At 35.0% G+C, this 21,369-nt stretch overlaps 1 long non-coding RNA gene across 1 annotated transcript in view; it reads right to left on the bottom strand.

Moving 5' to 3' along the window:
* LOC110742782 overlaps window positions 1-19,861 on the bottom strand; it is a 107,799-nt gene extending 87,938 nt beyond the window's left edge. The window contains exons 1-2 of the long non-coding RNA XR_002520848.2: window positions 16,674-19,861; window positions 13,898-14,009 (exon numbers count right to left, since the gene is read on the bottom strand). This is a non-coding gene — a long non-coding RNA (uncharacterized LOC110742782). The remainder of the gene's footprint in view (window positions 1-13,897; window positions 14,010-16,673) is intronic.
* Between the last annotated feature and the right edge of the window lie 1,508 nt (window positions 19,862-21,369).

Below are 21,369 nucleotides of genomic sequence, written 5' to 3' on the forward strand. Positions count from 1 at the left end.
TACAAAAATTAATTCAAGGTGGATTAAATACTTTAATGGAAGATCAGAAACTATAAAATTCCTAGAAGAAAACCTAGAAAAACTTCTCTGGACATTGCCTTAGGCAAAGAGTTTATAACAAAGCCTTCAAAAGCAAATGCAACAAAAATAAACAAATGAGATTTAATTAAACTAAAAGGATTCCACACAGCAAAACTGCTAATTAACAGAGTAAATAAATGAGCAACCTACAGAATGCAAGAAAATATTTGCAAATTATGCCTATGATGAATGACTAATATCCAACAACTCAATAACAACTCAACAACAACAAAAATAACCCCATTAAAATATGGACAAAGGAAACAAACAGATATTTCTCAAAAGAAGACATACAGGCAGTCAACAAACATGAAAATATGATCAACATTATTAATCATCAGATAAATGCAAATTAAAACCATAGTAAGATACCATCTTACAGCAGTAAGAATGAGTAAGAATGGCTATTATTAAAAAGAAAAGAAAAACAATATTGACATGGATGCAGAGAAAAGGTAATGCTTATACACAGTTATGGGAATGTAAATTAGTAAAACCTCAATGGAAAACAGTATGGAGACTTTTCAAAGAATTAAAAATAGAACTACTAATCAATCCAGCAATCCCACTATTGGGTTCTACCCAAAGTGAAATAAATCATTATATCAAAAAGACACCTGTATTAGTATGTTTATTGCAGTGCTATTCTCAATAGCAAAGTCATGAAATGAACCTAAATGTCTCTCAATGGTTGGTTGGACAAAGAAAATGTCTCACACCATGGAACGTACACATACCATGCAATAATATACAGCCATTAAGAAGAATAAAATCATGTAATTTGTAGCAATATAGGTGGAACTGGGAGCCATTATCCTAAGTGAAATAACTCAAAAACATAAATTTAAATATTATATATTCTTAGAATTTGGATCTGAACAATGGGTACAAATGGACATAAAGATGAAAGTAATATACATTGGGGACTCTAAAATGGGGCAGAATGGGAGATGGGATGAGGGTTAAAAAATTACCTATTGGCACAGTGTTCACTATTTTGGTGGTGGGTACTAATAGAAGCCCAAACTTCACCATTACACAATATATTCATGTAAGAAACCTGTACATGTATCCCCTAAAGCTAAAATTTTTTTAAAAGAATTATTTATTTAAAAAAAGAAAATGAAAAGAATAACTACAAAACAAATGGGATAAAATATTTTCAAATTATATATAATTCAAAATATGTAAATAATATATAAACTAACTTCCCAATTTATTCTATGTATCAAATATTACACTGATATTAAAACCAGATGAAGACATTAGAACAAACCTAAAGAAAATAACTCTTGCCAATATAGATTCAAAAATCCTCAAAAAAATCCTAGCAAACTGAATTTCAGAATATATAAAAATATTTATACACCATGACCAAGTGGGGTGGCTATAATAAACAAGAGACAATCACAAGTGTTAGCAGGAATGTAGAAAAACCAGAACAACCATATATTGCTTGTGAGAATATACAATAATGCAGTCACTTTGGGAAACAGTTTGGCAGTTCCTCAAAATGCTAATCTTAGTTACCATCTGTTTCTTTGGTTGAGTAGTGTTTTTGTGTGTTTAAACATATTTATGTTTAAAAGACAAGTTACTTAATGACATTTGATTTTACATTAGGTTCAAACAGTACTTATAATTCATTGTGGATAAAATTTGTGATTACTAGAATGTCTTGAGTTTTTTTATGCAAAAATGCATTTCAAGTTCTCCATACATCTTAAACTGACATCATTAACTTACAGAATACAACTTTTAATGCAATTTATATTGCCTGTATATTGCCAGTACAAATTTTCCAGAAAGTGTTTCTAAAATTATTAATGTAAGTTATCAGATAGTCTAACTTAATCATGTAGAGACATCAAAATTCATGTTATTTACAAAGTAGTCTAATTTCCTCCAAAATACAAATATTAAATCAGTACATTATATTCAATAAAACTATAATATCATGTTAGATCTCAAACTTTTATGTGTTTATATAAATATAGAAACATATATATCTATATATCCTTTAGTTCTAGCATTAAAGATAATTACAGAAAGCCTTTCTGCTAAGATCTGGAACACAATAGGGATTCACACTGTCTCCACTGTTATTCGACATAGTATACCGAAAGTCCTAGCCAGAGCAGTCAGACAAGATCAAGATATAAAGGGAATCCACACTGGAAAGGAAGAAATCAAATTACCTTTGTTTGCACATGATATGATCTTATATTTGGAAAAACCTAAAGGCTCCAAAAGAAAACTACTAGCGAGGTGGTGGGCGCCTGTAGTCCCAGCTACTCGGGAGGCTGAGGCAGGAGAATGGCGTGAACCCAGGAGGCGGAGCTTGCAGTGAGCTGAGATCCGGCCACTGCACTCCAGCCTGGGCGACAGAGCGAAACTCCGTCTCAAAAAAAAAAAAAAAAAAAAAAGAAAGAAAACTACTAGAACTGATAAATTGAGTAAAGTTGAAGGATACAAAATCAACATACAAAAATTAGTTGCATTTCTATATACCAAAGTGAACAATGTGGAATGGAAATTTAAAAAGTAATCCCATTTACTATAGCCACACAGAAAATAAAATACCTAGGAATTAACTTAGCCAAACAAGTTAACGATTTGAATAATGGAAACTATAAGACCCTGAAGAAAGAAATTAAAGAAAACACTGAAAAAAATTGGAAAACAGTCTATGTTTGTGGATTGGAAGAATCAATATAGTGTACAACAATGTTCCAAAGCAATCTATAAATTCAATGCAATCCTTATCAAAATATCAAAGACATTCTTCACAGAAATGGAAAAAAAAATCCGAAAATTTATATAGAAGCAGAAAATACCCAGAATAGTCAATGTGGTTAAAAATGAGTTCACACCTACAGTGAACTCATTTTAAACAAAGGTGCAAGAACATACACTGGGGAAAAGATAGTCTCTTCAACAAATGGTGCTGGGAAAACTGGATATACACATGCGAAAGAATGAAACAAAATACCAATGAAACATTGAATAATTTTGCATAAGGATTACATTGAATTTGTAGTTTGATTTGGAACATTGTTGGACATTTTAACAATATGATTCTTCCAATCCATGAGCATAGACTATTTTCCCACTTTTCAGTGTTCTCTTTGATTTCTTTCTTCAGTGTGTCATAGTTTCCATTATACAAATTGTTCACTTCTTTGGCTAAGTTAATTCCTCTCTCTCACCATATACATAAAGCAAATCAAAATGGATTAAACAATTAAATCTAAAACCTCAAACTATGAAACTACCACAACAAAACATTGGGGAAATCTCCAGGTTATTGGTCTGATCAAAGATTTATTGAGCCATACTCCAGAAGCACAGGCAACCAAAGCACATATGAACAAATAAGATTACATCAAGTTAAAAATCTTAAGCTTAAAAAGCTTTAAAAGCAGGAATATGGAGAAACTGGAACAACCATATATTGCTTGTGAGAATAAACAGTAGTGCTGTAGTGCTCAGCAAAGGATACAATCAACAAAGTGTAGAGACAACTCACAAAATGGAAGAAAGATTTGCAGACCACGAATCTGAACAAGAGATTAATAACTGGAATATGTAAATAGCTCAAACAACTCCATAGGAAAAAATCTAATAACCTGATCAAAAATGGGCAAAAGATTTGAATAGACATTTCTCAAAAGAGGACATACAAATGGAAAACAGGCATTGATCATCAAAGAAATGCCAATCAAATTTACAATAAGATATCATGTCACCCCAGTTAAAATGACTCATATGCAAAAGACAGGCAATAACAAATGCTGGCTAGGATATGGAGAGAAAGAAACCTGTGTACACTGTTGGTGGCAATGTAATTTAGTACAACTACTATGGAGAACAGTTTGGAGATTCCTCAAAAATTAAAAACTGAGCTACTGTGTAAGCTAGTAATCCCACTGTTGGGTAAATAAGCAAAACAAAGAAAGTCAGTATGTTGAATAGATGTTTGCACTTGTATATTTGTTGTAGCACACTTTCCAATATCTAAAATTTGGAAGCAATCTAAGTGTCCATCAAGAGACAAATGGATAAACAAAATGTAGTACACATACAAAATGGAATACTATTCAACTATAAAAAAGAATGAGATCCATTCATTTGCAACAACATGGATAGAACTGGAGGTCATTAAGAGAAATAAGCCATGCACAAAAAGCCAAACAATGCATGTTCTCCCTTATTTGTGGGATCTTAAAATCAAAACAATTGAACTCATGGACATAGAGAGTAGATGGATGGTTTCTAGAGGCTGGGAAGGGTAGTGAGGGGTTGGAGGAAAGTTTGGGATGGTTAATGGGTACAAAGAAAATAGGGAGAAAGAATGAATAAGACCTATTATTTGATAGCACAATAGGGTGACTATAGTCAATAATAATTGTAGATTTTAATATAACTTAAAGCATGTGATTGCATTGCTTGCAACTCAAAAGATTAATGCCTGAGGGGATGGATACACCATATTCCATAATGTGCTTATTTCATATTGCATGTATATATTAAAACATTTCATGTTTTTCATCAAAACATTTATTTCAGCCTATAAATACGTACACCTACTATGTACTCACAAAAATTGAAAAATAATCATATTTTTTGTAGGTATATAAGCTCATGAAATTATTTTAAAATCTACAACTTATTGACTTATACATATACACCATGGAATGCTACACAACCATAAAAATGAATGAGATCATGTCCTTTACAGGGGTATGGATGGAGCTGGAGGTCAGTATTCTCAGAAACTCACAGGAACAGAAAACTAAATACCAAATGTTCTCACTTATAAGTGGGAACTAAGTAATGAAAACATATGGACAAATAGTGGGGAGCAACACACACTGGGCTTATTGGAGAGTGGAGGATGGGAGGAGAGAGAGGATCAAGAAAAATAACAAATGGGTACTAGGCTTAATACCTGGGTGATAAATAATCTGTACCACAAACCCTCATGACACAAGTTGACTTATGTAACAAAACTACACATGTAGCACTGAACTTAAAAGTTAAAAAAGATAATTGTACCTTTAACAATTGTTATAAAATGATCAATAAAAGTTCCCGCCAGTTGCAATTGTTGCTAGAGTTCTTTAATCAATAGAACAAGAACTGTTGTACTTTATTAAATACCCACATGGTAAAAGTTTATATTTTTATTGAGCCTTGCCACATAGACAAAGTATTCATACCAATCATCTCATTTGCTTCACTCAATATTCCTATGAGGCAGAAGTAGCATGTAATATTTTTATTTTCTACATAAAGACGCAGTTTCACAGTAGTTTGATGATTTATCTAAATTCACCCCGTTAAATTTTGGTGAACTATGGAGGAGAGAGGATAACTGAACTGCCTTCTCTCAGGTCTACATTGTGCCCATCTTTAGCTTTACTGCATTTTTTCAGGAACTTACCTTAAGAAGCCCTTGGCCTTAGGTTTCCAGGTTGGATCTGAAATAGAAGGCCTGATGCAATGATTGGAATTCTAGAGGCAGGAGATAGGGCTTTTCCCTTTCCCTCTCCTTCCCATGATGTCTCTGGTTGTAGCTGCTTCCTCTGTACCTCTAGCTCTTTTCTCCAGCCCATCCTTCCTATTTACAAGCAGCTGGGAGGCAGCCATGATTTCTGGATTCCAATGGTAACAACACCTGCTCTCACTGCCCTTCAGGTGTGATGATAACAGCTTCCTTGTTGTTGCTAATTTCTGGTTGGCCCCGCTCTCAAGTCTTTTACCCAATTCCTGTATCAAATAACCTCAGTTTGAAAAACCTGAAGTGGTTTTATTTTTCTGCCTAGATCTTAATTGCTATTTGAAAATATACCAATAAGCTTTCCATATTTCAAACTATTAATCTCAACCCAATGTTTCTATTTCATGAAACAGTGTTTTTCCATCATTTGTTTAGAATAAAAAACAGCTATATTTTACTGTTCTTTATTCCTTCTGTATTACTGATGTATACTCTACGTGCTTAATACGATTGTATTGTAGTTGAGTTTCTAAAGGTGTTTTTCACTGCATCCCTTTGATTATAATAAAAGGCAATGTGATAAACAAAATGGTCAATGTAATGGTTAAGATAAAGGAGTGAATATAATTCCTCTCTGCCTCTCAAAAGCTGTAGGAACTTGAGTTACTTTGTCTCTCAGTTTGGTATTAATAGGAATAATAGTTCATATGACTGAGAATTGTTGTGAAGAATGAATGAATGAATATGTGGAAAGCACATGATGTATTATCTGTTACATAGCACTAATGAAAAAGTAGAAATTTTTGGCTGAGTGCTGTGGCTCACGCCTGTAATCCCATCACTTTCGGAGGCCAAGGCAGGCAGATCAAAAGATCAGGAGATTGAAACCATCCTAGCTAACATGGTGAAACCCCATCTCTACTAAAAATACAAAATAAAAAAAAAAAATAGCCAGGCGTGGTGGCACGAGCCTGTAATCCCAGCTCCTCAGGAGACTGAAGCAGGAGAATCGCTTGAACCCAGGAGGCTGAGGTTGCAGTGAGCTGAGATCACGTCACTGCACTCCAGCCTGGGCGACAGAGTGAAAAAAAAGAGTAGTAATTTTTAAAGTATTATTTGAGAATTTGGAGAAAACAGAAAACATAAAGATTATTGTGACTGACATAATTGTGAATCTAGAACTATTTATTTTGGATTGTGAGATTTTAAATCATTAATGTAGGCCGGGCGCGGTGGCTCAAGCCTGTAATCCCAGCACTTTGGGAGGCCGAGACGGGAGGATCACAAGGTCAGGAGATCGAGACCATCCTGGCTGACACGGTGAAACCCTGTCTCTACTAAAAAATACAAAAAACTAGCCGGGCGAGGTGGCGGGCGCCTGTAGTCCCAGCTACTCAGGAGGCTGAGGCAGGAGAATGGCGTGAACCCGGGAGGCAGAGCTTGCAGTGAGCCGAGATCTGGCCACTGCACTCCAGCCTGGGCGGCAGAGCGAGACTCCGTCTCAAAAAATAAAAAAAAAAAATAAATCATTAATGTATATGTGTACATGTATATAGTGTGTGTATATATGACCACAAATATTTATGTAAACATATACCATTATATAATGAAATTTTAATACATTTTTGTAAAATCTTTCCATTTTAAACTTCAAGAATTTAAGAATAAATAATATGCATCTAGAGTTTTAATGTCTTAAAATATAAATTTCTTGATTAACACAAAATTAATTTCAGGCTGGGTGCAGTGGCTCAGGCCTGTAATCCCAGCACTTTGGGAGGCTGAGGCGGGAGAATCACGAGGTCAGTAGATTGAGACCATCCTGGCTAACACGGTGAAACCCCGTCTCTACTAAAAACACAAAAAATTAGCCGGGTGTGGTGGTGGGCGCCTGTACTCGGGATGCTGAGGCAGGAGAATGGCGTGAACCCGGGAGGTGGAGCTTGCAGTGAGCCGAGATCGTGCCACTGCACTCCAGCCTGGGCAACAGAGCGAGACTCTGTCTCAAATAATAATAATAATAATAATCATAATAATAATTTCAAAGTGATTGCAAAAAAAAAAAAAAGCATTTTACAAAAGCCAAATGTATTATTGAAGGACAACAAAATAGTTCAAGTATAAAGGATTTTACTACCTTGGATTGTAAGAAAACGAGAAGGTCTTCAGCTATGGGGAAAACCCTGGGAAATATAATAAATTAGACAATCTCTTTATGTAACTCTTTTGCTTTTTCTTTTTTCTTTTTCTTTTTTTTTTTTTCTATTTTGAGACAGAGTTTCACTCTTATTGCCAGGCTGGAGTGCAATGGCGCTATCTCGGCTTCTGCCTCCCGAGTTCAAGCGATTCTCCTGCCTCAGCCTCCTGAGTAGCTGGGATTACAGGCATGTGCCACCACGCCTAGCTAATTTTGTATTTTTAGTAGAGACGGGGTTTCTCCATGTTGGTCAGGCTGGTCTTGAACTCCTGACCTCAGACGATCCCAAAGTGCTGGGATTACAGGCATGAGCCACCGCACCCAGTCCTATGTAACTCTTTTTCTAGATGAGCTAAATTAGGGCATAATGGTGATGATTTGGTTATTTCTAAAGTACTGCTTCTTTTATCTATTCAGTGTCGTGTCATAGAAGATCCTTTGACAGCCATTTGCAGAAAGTTATCAAAACAAAAACAAACAAAAAAAAACCACTGAAAATGGAGCTTTGGAAAAGATGCCTTTTGTCTAAGGCTGGAGAGAAAGAAAAGTCCAAGAACATGGCAGAATAAAACAGAGGCTTGGGGACAAGTCTACAGATGGAATCAGCCAGAAGCAAATTCTATTCTTCCTGCATCACATACAAAAGAAAGTAAAAGTGATGAAACCAAGGATCTACACAACTATGAAAATTCATAGTAATTATAGGAACTATCCCAAAAAGCAAACTTGAAAGCAACTTCAAGTTCTGAATGACAAAATTTAGCAGTCAATTGGGACACTGAATTAATAAAAGATTTATATTATGCAAGCTACAGCTGACGTCCACATTGTAGAAACAAGCGCTTTCTTCTGACTCGTTCCAAGTATACATTATTTTTAAATCATGTTTTAAAATTTAGCCAAAATGGAACTCGAGAGAGCATTATGTAAATCTCATTTCTTGTTTCAATTCCCTCAAAATCCCTAAGTCCCATATCAGTAAAGGCTACATATGTGGAATAAGGTTTATAATGTATATAAAACAGAACCCTTCACTGTAACAATAGTCATCCTTGATTTGCTGCTTTATAATGTACCTACTATGTTTATGCAGGGTAACAACGGGGCTCTGTAAATAACCCCACAAACTCCAAGGAGTATGAGTCTTTGTGTGGAATTCAAGATGTTAATTTTTTCTTTTCGAACCAAATTAACTCCACATGTTTTTGCTGCAACTAATCTCTTTCCTGTGGAATTAGGCATGGTCTGACTCATTATTTATTTTTTGAACATGACAATTTACTCCAGAGTAGTCCTCATTTCACATAGCCTCAGGCTCCTAGGCCATTTATGTGGACCCAGCATCATTGCTGATCTTTGCAGTTAAGATGTGGATTCTGGAAGGAAATCAGAAGACCACCAATATCCAGGCTAAGGCAACTCAGCCAGCCATCTCATCAATGGCAGGCTTTAGATAGTATGTGTCTGGGGAGAAATAATTTCTAAAGTGTCTACAGAACTTTAGGACTGATAAAGTTCTCCCAAACGTTCCTAAAATGAGTAAGATTTATGTTAATTGAGACTGTCCTAAACGTCAGACCTTTATCCTTACTTATGATATTGGTAATCCTAACAATGATAAGGTGGAAAATATAACCCATTTTCAACATGAAGAGACACTCATACAGCTAATAAATAACAGAGCAGAGATTCAAAACCAGCTTCTTTGATGCCAAAGCCAATGCTTTGAAATGAAGCATTTCCATCATTTCTTCTCAAAGTAGCCTGTGGCAGAGACAAGCAGAGATCGCTCTGACCCATCGAAGTTATAAACCAAAGCTCATAAAAATAGATTGACTTATTAAGGCCTCAGAGCTTAGATATAGAGTCTGATCCATAGCCTGACTATAAGGATTCTCTGTGCTGTGCTTATTTATTTTTTCCACCATTAAATTTACTTAGATAATTTAGCTGAAGGCCCAACTTAGGACACTATAAAGTGTTCTTAGGTAGAGAGGAAGGATAGTGGAAGGGAGACAGAAAGGAGACAAGAGATGAAACATGAATTTTTTAAGTGAAGAATCTATATGCTATTTGTTTTGTATCCATAACACCATAACATTCATAATAGCATGGTGTCCTAAACATAGTGACAATAGACATTTAATGATTATATGAGTTAGGTGAATAAAAATAAGAACCCGTTTGTAATTTTTTTCATCTATTTGTTTTCATAATAAAGACCTCATTTTTTATTATGATGATTGCCTGAGTATCTGTATACCTTGGTTTAGTTCTGCCCCACCTTTAATTTCAGTTGCGTTACTGTGAATTCCTTTCACCTTCCTGGACTTGACTTTCCCATGAATATAATATAGAAGTTAGATTAATTAAGTTTAAAATGTTTTCAAACTAAGGTGTATCTGACACAGACAATCTTTTTCAAAAAATGTTTCATTGTAGGACGATGATCTGGTAGTAAAATTTCCAGTCATATGCAGATGTTGGTTATATTATATGTGATCTCAAACATTTCCAGCAACTTGGTACAAGATAGCAATAAAACTTCTGATGTTCTTAATATTTGCTAAGCACCTATTTATTTTTTCATTGATTGTTTATTTCAGCAAGGAATTATTGAAAGACCCCTATGTGAAAGTGCTGGATTAGAAGAATATCAAAACAATAATGACTGGGGTTCTGAATTACACACAAGATGCCAGAGAAGGGAAAAAGATGTGTTTAATGATATTTCTCAATCAACAGGACAGCTAACATTTGGACTTGAAGGGAGAGTAGGTGTTCTCTCGCAGCAGGTAGAAAGAGCTGGCCAGCCTAAAGGGCAGCATGTCATGATAACTTTGGGGGATACCAAATTTCTCAGTACAGCCAGTGCTGAGGGGGTTAATGAGGGTGGATCAGATAATGCTGAGCAGGTAGGCAGGCCCCAGGCCTAAAGGATCCTCTATACCACTCTCAGTTTTTCTACTATATTGTGGGTTATAAGCAATTACTTAAGAACTTTTGGAAGATGAGTGACATAATTATATTTACATTTTGAAAAATCAATATGGCAGTCAGTGGAGAGATAAGGAATGGCAAAGTGAAAAGGAACCCAGTCATTGAGATAGATAAGGTGGGAAAACCTGAAGGTCTCAACTGAGATTGTCACTTAGGCATAGGAATGATGCATGACACTTTGTGACATACTCAACATGATCCAAGCTTCCCATCAGGTGTCATACCAAAGAATAGCCTGGTATGTTTTACATTAAAATATATTTTCTGAAACAAAAGAAAATGTGAGAAAAGCCCAATGTGTGAGTAAATAACAACTAATGCCAGTAATTAAACTAAGGCTTTGAGAAAATATCACCATGCCATCTTCTGGATGACAAGAAGAATGTGGTTGCAGATACCTTAAGTCAGAGTGAAAAGTAAGGAATACTGGATTGGCAAAGAACAAACTCAGAAAATATACTTTTCTAAAAATAGACGCATTGTTCCTTATTTGCAGGTCCTTTAGTTACTACTTGATTTGGAAGGAAAGAAAGAGATGTGTTGCATATTCTTACAGATATTTTTAAATGTAAATAGATTTTTCTTCATATTAGGGGAATGCATTTGGATTTGAAATTCAAATACATTTTCAAATTTCTGACTGAACCATCATCCATCTGGTTCTACTCCTCACACCCACCACACACCCACCTCTGTATCTCTCTCTTAATGTTTTTATTTCATTGCTTTTCTGCCCAATGAATCAGAACCTCTAGAACTATACATAAATAAAAGATCTAGAGCCTGCCTTAACCCTGGTTTTATCCACCTCCTATAATGCCTTTGTGGTTGTTCCAGCGGTTACTATTAGTAACCCCCTCCCCACAAACCATTGTAATTTCTCTGCTATGAGAACCTTATGAGTATCCATATCGTTGATCTGGATTAGAACACATATGTTGATAAACATTTCAATAATTTTAAAAATGTAATTTTATCAGAAATACAAATAAAATCATGCAGGTGAAAGAAAAGGAGATAAATAAGACACAAGAAATGATTATGTCTATCATGAAGAAGTAGTTATTTGTGTCAGGAGAAAAACACACCATTCCCATACTTTATGTTGCCCACAAGGTTAACATTTCTATAAATGTGCATCTGACACACTTAGTTTGACTACATACAATGGATTAGATAAAAAGAAGTAGTTTTCTAAGTACAAAGTAGAAACCATGATTTCTTTAAACTGGGTATAAATTGGAAACAAAATAATACTCAAAAGAGTGTTGTGGTGTATCAATATTTTATGAAATTTCTAATAATAGGCCGGGCGCGGTGGCTCAAGCCTGTAATCCCAGCACTTTGGGAGGCCGAGACGGGTGGATCACGAGGTCAGGAGATCGAGACCATCCTGGCTAACACAGTGAAACCCCGTCTCTACTAAAAATACAAAAAAATAGCCGGGCGTAGTGGCGGCGCCTGTAGTCCCAGCTACTCGGGAGGCTGAGGCAGGAGAATGGCGTAAACCCGGGAGGCGGAGCTTGCAGTGAGCCGAGATTGCGCCACTGCACTCCAGCCTGGGGGCGACAGAGCGAGACTCCGCCTCAAAAAAAAAAAAAAAGAAATTTCTAATAATAAACTATTTCTAGTTTTAAGAAGTTTAGACACAGAAAAACTTAATACATATTTATATAATATCTTTTCAAAGTATTTCATCAATATTTTTAATCTATTTAACTTTTCTCCCACTTTCTTAAGAATCAAAATTCCTTTTTAACTTTTATTTCAAGTTCATGGGTACATGTGCAGGTTGGTTATATACGTAAACTTCTGATGTATGTAAACTTGTGTCACGGGGGGTTGTTGAACAGATTATTTCAACTGTTGGTACTAAGCCTAGTACTCAACAGCTATTTTTCTTGATCCTCTCTCCCTTCTCCTACCCTCCGCCCTCTGATAGGACCCAGTGTGTGTTGCTCCTATCTATGTGTCCATGTGTTATGATTTAGCTCCCACTTATAAATGAGAACATGTGGTATTTGGTTTTCTGTTCCTGCATTAGTTAGCTAAGAATAATGACCTCCTGCTCCATCTATGTCCCTGCAAACGACACCATCTCATTACTTTTATGGCTACATAGTATTCCATTATATGTAGAACTTTTTTTTTAATTGAGTCTATCATTGATGGGCATTTAGGTTGATTAGAATCAAAACTCTTAACTAATGTTATTCATTTCTCTCCTTGAGGTTAACATTTCAGAAGGTTTTGGCCAATTTTCTTTTCAAAATAATAATGTTTTCTGTAAGTTCCTCAAGCCTTCTAACATCTTTTTATTTTTTTTTATTTTTTATTTTTTTTTTTTTGAGACTGAGTCTGGCTCTGTCGCCCAGGCTGGAGTGCAGTGGCCGGATCTCAGCTCACTGCAAGCTCCGCCTCCCGGGTTTACGCCATTCTCCTGCCTCAGCCTCCGGAGTAGCTGGGACCACAGGCGCCCGCCACCTCGCCCGGCTAGTTTTTTGTATTTTGTAGTAGAGACGGGGTTTCACCGTGTTAGCCAGGATGGTCTCGATCTCCTGACCTTGTGATCCGCCCGTCTCAGCCTCCCAAAGTGCTGGGATTACAGGCTTGAGCCACCGCGCCCGGCCTAACATCTTTTTAAATCTATAAATGCCTTTCAATATATTTTCATGCTTTTTCTAATGAAATTCAGACTTTGAAAAAAGATTCCTGTTGGTATCTAAACAAACCTCAATAAAAATACATCTCTTTCATTATTTTATGATGATTCTAAAATTATATCTGTTTTACTTACCATCGTTTTGCTTGATAACGCCCAGTTGATTTGATTTTCATTTCTTGTCACAGGTAGAACTCTGATGGCATAACCACATTTTATGCTCATTCCTCATTTTAAGTTGGTTATTTTCATCAATTACTATTAGTTTAATCACTCTGAACTGAAGTAAGGTAATAGATGAGTTTGCTGAAAACACAATTCATTTTCTCATTTTGTTGGCCAAACAATACTACTCCATGTTCGTAAACATGAAACTCTTCAAGGGATCTGCTTCAAGGGGAGGCAAGATGAATGTGCTCTTGGGAGTAGGACATTTAGAGATACGGTAAATTACCTTGTCCAGGCACTGGCCAAGTGGTGCTGTGGAAAATCTCCAGGACATCTCAGCTGCATGAGATAATTTGTCTCCCATGGACTTGTCTCTCAATGGCTTGGCTGTGGGCCTACTAAAGGAAAAAAGAAATTGTGTTTTTTACCTTCTGTAAAAATTGCACACTATTTGCACTTTTGAATTCTCATTTTGTTTCCATTCAGTAGTTATCAAAATTATTAACAAAAGCCAGATGATAATATTATTCATATTAAAGACTGTGTTTAATTTATATTTATAATGCTCATATAATGTTATAATGTTTTATGACTATATTACATAGGCAACCTACAGATGATCACATCTTTGGGTGAAATGTTTATTTTTTGTTTGTTTATGAACTGTCAATAGCCATCCATGTGCTGTTAAAGATAAAGGTTTTGCAGCCTGGCGCAGTGGCTCACACTTGTAATTCCAACATTTTGGGAGGCCGAGGCAGGTGGATCACGAGGTCAAGAGTTCGAGACCAGCCTGGCCAACATGGTGAAATCCCCATCTCTACTAAAAATACAAAAATTAGCTGGGCATGGTGGTGGGAACCTGTAATCCCAACTAGTCAGAAGGCTGAGGCAGCAGAATCGCTTGGACCTGAGAGGTGGAGGTTGTAGTGAGCCATGATTGCACCATTGCACTCCAGCCTGGGCAACAAGAGCAAAACTCTGCCTCAGAAAAAAAGAAAAAAAAAAGATAAAATTTTTATATAATATAGGTTGTTATAAAGCAAACAAAGAAGAAGTATGGAAATATCTTTCTTATTTTGACTTCATAAAAGACAGCTGTCTATATGTAACTCAGTAGAGTTGTTAGACATCCCTAACAAGAAAGCTTGAGTAAGTCACTTAGTTATGTTAAAGTACGATTATTTAAATAATTTAAAGTTTCCTGTTGTTTTAAAGAAACAATTTGTATTGAATTTTTTTAGAAAATGACTTTTCATGTAAGAAGGTCAATAACATAGCACACTTAAGGTAATATTCTCTATCATTTATTTTTTCATTTGACTTCTACACTATTTAAAAATACAAAAAATAATAGTTTTGTATGTGAGCATTTAGAAATGCTTTGGGATGATTCAAAATTTCCAAATCTTTTTACAAGTCAGGCCTTTCAAGAGATATGAAGTAAGTACAAAAGTTTTCATCATTCATGCATCTGACATTGAATCAGATACTAATCAGAACCCTGGCTGAGCTGGTCTATAGCTAAGGGTTCAGCTGTTATGCATTAAATCAATTCTAAATGCACTTTTTCCAACTTCTTCCCATCCAAATATATTTAATTTGTCATGTGTCCCTCATTATATAAGAGAGATTTTTCTGAACAAATTCTCTGCCTTGAGAGAATCTGTTCAACAGATTTATACTAACGTGTTAGTGACTGGAAAGAAAAGCCAATGAGATTCAATCAATTAAATGAAAGAATTGAAACCTCAGCTACTGACTGGAATTATTTTTGAATCAAGGGAATTTGCAGGATGGGCTTCTTGATGTCCTAGAATTGCTATGAGTTAATTACCCACCTGTAAATAAGAATATCTTCCTCAGGTATGTAATAATGAAAATTAAAAACAAATAGAATTTTGCTTTGGTGCATATTTCCCTCTTACTGTTCCCTGGGAAAAGTTACTATATCCCAGGACCAGATTGTTTAATTTTGCTATCTTTTCTAGCTCTAGAGTGATTTCAAATATTGGGTGTTCCTTCAAATGAACAGAAATAGTACCAATTCACAATGCCATGCATTTGAGATATAAATTGATCAGCAGGACTTCATCACATTGTAATCTAGAAGGATAGGGCAAATGGTAGCTCTTAATTATCTAGAATTTCAGAAGAAATTGGACAGAAATAGGAAGAAAGAAGACAAAAAGCAGTCTTGGTTCTCATATCACTAAAGAGTTTCAATGGCACATGATCTCAAATGAAACCTAGTGGCCATGGCTCATGTGTTGTGTTCCACAGTAACTAGAGGTGTGCACATTTGGTCTGGAGCAATCTTCATAGAAGAAGGGACTAAAGCCCTAGAAAACATGAGCTCAACTGGCTTCAGCCTGCATATCATAAGCATTCATTGAGAAAACATTAAGAACCCATGTACATAAACAATAGGCCTTAGATATGGTTGTCACTCTAATAACAACTAAAAGAAGATTGTATGCTTCTCCTAGATGATACAAATTTTTAAAGTAATATATTTTCTCATTTCTTCTTTTGCTGCCAGAGTGTTTGGAGCTAAATCTGTAGACATAATTTTAGCAACTATTAAAAAAATTATGACATACATATTTTTATACAATTTTTTCCTGATGTGTTGTTTGTATTTCTATTTTTTAACATCCTGAATTATGTTTTTCCCCTCTTTTATTTACTGCTTGCATTTGAATAAACTGCTTGCTTTTGTAGAACTAAAACAAATACACTCAATCATATAACAGCCAACAAAGAAATAAATACACAATAATAAAAGGTTTGCTACTAGTCCCTTGCTTTTCTGCTTATTTGCAATGATTCAGAGAATGGTTAGACTAAGGAAACATGATCAAAATTAGCAACATTCATTTAACAATAAAAGACAACCCTCTACATTCCATTAGCTCATCTTAACTATAGAGAAGATTATCTCAAAGTAGCCAAGTCTAATACGCAATTAAGACTGTACATAACTAAAGGCACAAGATAGAACTGGCTTTTATTTTCTTCCTCGCTCATTCTCTAGTCAGCCTTCAGTCATGAATACTTACAGAGAGAAAACTTTACACAAGCTGGAGGCAATTGCTGAAGCTGGAGACTCAGCTTTTGACATCTGCCATACAGAAGTGACCAGCCTGAGAATATAGAGATTTCTTACTAATATAATGTAATAATTTTTAAATATTAATGGAATGCTGGAATTTAGTTTCTCTCAAATGTTCCTGCCTTGCCTTCATTGAACCTCCTGACTTCCTGTCACCCCTTTTCCCTCTCTCATCTTACTCCAAGACTTTTGTAAATAAACAGCATAATGGAGAAGACACTTTCTCATAAGGATATTTTTTAGTTGACTGTGCTTGCATAACAGCCAACAGACCAAAATATTTCATCATCAAGAACATCCAAGTGGCTGCCCAGAACCAGGATTTCATCATCAAGAACGTCCAAGTGGCTGCCCAGAACCAGGAGAACTGATATGGAGTCGCATGAGATAATGTTGGCTGACTAAGGATGACAATTTGAAAACTCCCTGTACCCTTGGGCTAGCTTAGAAACAGTGATGCTCTGCCAAGAGCTGGCTTTAGAGTTGGGCATATCTCCACTGGAATCTCAACTCTGCCACTTCCTCTTCATGGAAACTTAAACCTTTAATCTCTTGGGGTCTCAATTTCTTCATCTTTAAAATTAGCATAATCCCTTTTGGGGTATTATAAATTAAATGTTTCCTTATAAGAAACTTCAAATATCTGAAAAATATGATTTCAAAATTATATACTTGGGATTATGTTCTGGCTCACTGGAAAAATACCTTCTGTGTACAAGCACTATACCTGCTGCCTGGGATAAGAAATAAAATGCATGCTATCTGTCCTCAGGAATCAAAAGCTAACACAGACATAGACTTATACATAACTACAGGCCTTCTCATCAAATGTTTGAAGCAATGTTAGAAGTCAGAGATAGCATTTGATGGTATTATGATCATTTTGCATTCAGGTGGCTAGGAAAGCTTAAATCCTATGTCACTGTCAAGAATCTCTCCCAAGTGGTTATTAAGTAAGGCAACCAACGAACAAAACAGAACAGGAATAAAGGTCATTTTGTTGGTTGCAAGACTCTGTAACTAATCCTGCTGGTTAAAAAGTAAATTGAAGCCTCTGACTTAGGCTTTAAGTCAGAAAGGGACCTCCTAAACACCTCTCTCATGTTAAGACATTCACGTTTTAGATATTGAGAACAGAAGGCTCAGGTATACCTGCATGAGAGAAAAAAGTATAGCTGAAGGGTTTTTTTTTTTACCCATTCAGACACAGCATGAAAGACAGAGAAAGGCCACCAAAATTTAAGAGGACTCCCTGACATTGCTTACCAATTCTACAACACAATACAAAAAAAAAAAAAATGACAAGAAGAAGTTCCAGACCTAGACTCCTCTCTTTGAAGATATAACCAGTGATTGTGCATGCAGTGGCAATGCCTGCTACTAATTATGCGCAATCAATCTCTATGGATTTGAATAAGCAGGTTAATCTTTTTTCCTTGGGTTGGGAATGAAGCTAGCAAGAGGAGGTTGCTAAGAATTGGGTGAGCATAGGTAGAACATGCATGGGGAAAAATGGCAAATGGTCTTTCCTCCAATGGGACAAAATGTTGGTGTAATTAATTATCTCCCCAAATTATACCTTGGAATTTAAAATTTTTATCAGGAAGATATCTACAGAACTCAAAACATTTTGTGTGAACTCCAGTACATGATGGTATTTGTCCTTAAAAGGAATAACTACTAAAACTAGACTAAACATTTATTGTAGTTCAGTGCAGACTTTAGGAATAGTTCTAAATGGTACCCGGAGCAGCAGGGGAACTGATGAAATTAATCTATACTATACTACCACAAAAATTAAAGTCCTCTTGATATAAATGAAAAATATGTTTGTAAAAAATTGCAAGACACACTAAGTTTTAGTGTTAGAGATTGCGAAAAAAGATACCAGAAAAGATCCCATCAAACACTATGCTGAAATAAAGATATAACATGTATGAGTGGTATTATACTATCAGAATAGGAAATGGTATCAGATTCAAAGATTTTGGGAGCCAAGATGGTGGGAAGAAATGTATTCAAACTGCAGATGAATATCAATAAAGTAAGCAAATAAGATTTTTTTTTTTTTTTTTTGAGAGAGGGTCAGACACCTGAAAAGAGGCCATAAAATATGAATAAACTTTAACCAAATGATTCACCTCTACAGCAGGTTGAGCCAACTTTCCTCATCAAGGAGACCTCAAAGTTGCTTCAGAGTATCCATGCAAGTTATCTTGTAAGGTCCTTTGTTTTATGCATATTTTCTGGAAGATTGTTTCTCTTTGACCTAAAAAAAAATCAGTCCTTCCTTCATGTAAGGGAAAGTCTCATCTATTGTGTCTTTCAGTCCTAATTTTCTATTTTTTCTTGGGTATTGTATCTCAGGGACAGCGATTGTCATTAACTAGGATTTTCTTTTTCAAAAATATACTTACTACCTTTATTTCCTTTTTTTCTTTAACTTTGGGCATTGTAATTTTTTTATACTTCCCCTATTTTTGTAATGTAATATTTTCTGTTGACTTCATTTCCTCCCCAACACACATTGCATATTTAAATGGCTTTTTATTATAGTTAATATGTGCACCTTTGATAGCATCATAGCTTTAAATTGTTACTTTAGAGTTGCTTCTTTTTCTATCTTTTATCAAACTACAAATTTCCATATCACCTCCTCTCCTCAAAACACACTAACACACATAAACAATTGATTATTTATGAAAACTAGACTGTATTCTATTTATTAGGTCTTAGTTTAATGTCAGTTAGAACAAATATTTAAATGAGACAATGGAAAATGTTCATTAATTTTATAATTAATTTCTAAAAGAGATACATTATTTGATTAATTCCTACATGAGTAACTAACTTTATTTAATAATTTTCTGAAGTAACTCAACATAAGTGCTCAAATGTACCCCAAATTTGATATTTTGTTTTGCTTTGTAAATCAGAATAAAAGCTGTTGATAGTAAAGGTAAGTCACATAAAAATATTAATTGATGCAACACTTATAAAATCAACACTTCATGTATTTCTAATGAATCACGTTAGCTTTAAATCTATTTTAAAGTATATTTAAATTTGTATTGTTGGTACAACATAAAGGAACAAATAAAATTAAAATTTTGCTGTCCTTCTAAATCTAAATAATAGTATATATAATATAAAGGGAAATACTTGAGTTACCATTAAATAATTTTAATACATAAATTTCTCCTTCTATCTATTATTCCCAGAAACACAGAATATTTAAATAATAGAAGAATGCAAAAGAAACAACAGAGGTCATTTTGGATGTACTTTCTTCTCCATTTATCAGGAAATGAATTATGATAAGTACTATAAACAAACTATTCTGATTACCAAGTAAATATGATCCTGTATGAAGTCACACTTTATCTTATCTATGGAAAATTTCTCTCATTCAGTAAGTAGTAGGAAGGGATACATATTTCACTAATCAAATTTGAAGAAAGATTCTGAAACTTGATGATTGTTATTTTTATTAGGATCTATCTAAATTAAGACATTCGTGGCCAACGCTACTAGTGCCCTGACAGATGTCTATTCTTTCTTTTAATCAGAGAATTCTACTTTTCTTGGAGTTAGAAATATTCCCAGTTTAAAATACTTAGCTTTGAAAAATTCAATGCCACTGGAGTAATCATATGCCACACTCCTTGCCAACAGGATTTAAGAAATCTTTGAGTGTGACTTCCCTTCAAGCTGGTGAGAAAGGTTGCCTCAGTTGATGGTTACACTTTAGCCTTTAAGCTTTTGTCCTTCTCTCTCCCCTTGGAACACAGACATGACAGGCTGAAGTAGAGAAGCCTGAGGTTAAAGGCCACATGCTAAGGGTGGCTGATTGAGAAACTGAAAGAAACAGAGGTATTTCACAACATCTATCATGTGCCATGTTAGCCTTGAACACCCCACTTCCGGGCTTTTTTTATATCTAAAATAAACCACTTTCCAATTCAGCCTCTGCTTATCAAGTTTCCATTACCACACATTCAATGCAGTCATACCAGAAAAATTTTATATTAGTTTGTTTAGAGTATTTTTTTCATTTATGATTTATCAGTAGCATTTATATGAACTTTGAAACAAAATCTTACTATTCTTTTCTCTAATTCCATCTTCCAACATTTAAATTTTGCAGATATGGTATTGTAATAATTCCAATGAAATTAATTCAAGCTGAAACAAATTAAGTTATTTTAAAACTTCAATTTGAGAAAAGATTGTATGCTATTAAATATGTAACGATGACTATAAATTATACAAAGAACTTCTGCTTCTCTAATTCAATGTATAAACACTGGCATAAGTACCTAATGATGTTTCCTTTTGGGAAGTATCGGGGGGAAAGGGATGGCATAAAACTTATTCATTCACCCAGTGATCCCTGAGTGATGACTACAACGATGAAAGAGGCTGAGTGGTAAGCAAAAATTTCAGGGAAGCACCACAGAGATAGGAAGAGTATTATTTTTTAATCAAAACTCTCTCTTTATATGGGCTGGTCTTTGTGACTTAAACATTAAAACTATGACTTGTTCTGGGCTAAAAGACAGCTTGAAAAATGCTAGCAACTCAGCAGTAATAATGACTTGAATGTCCACACTACAGAGCAGAAATTGAAAATACTTCCCTAC

The sequence above is a fragment of the Papio anubis genome, chromosome 4 (assembly GCF_008728515.1).
Source record: "Papio anubis isolate 15944 chromosome 4, Panubis1.0, whole genome shotgun sequence".
NCBI classification, from domain to species: domain Eukaryota; kingdom Metazoa; phylum Chordata; class Mammalia; order Primates; family Cercopithecidae; genus Papio; species Papio anubis.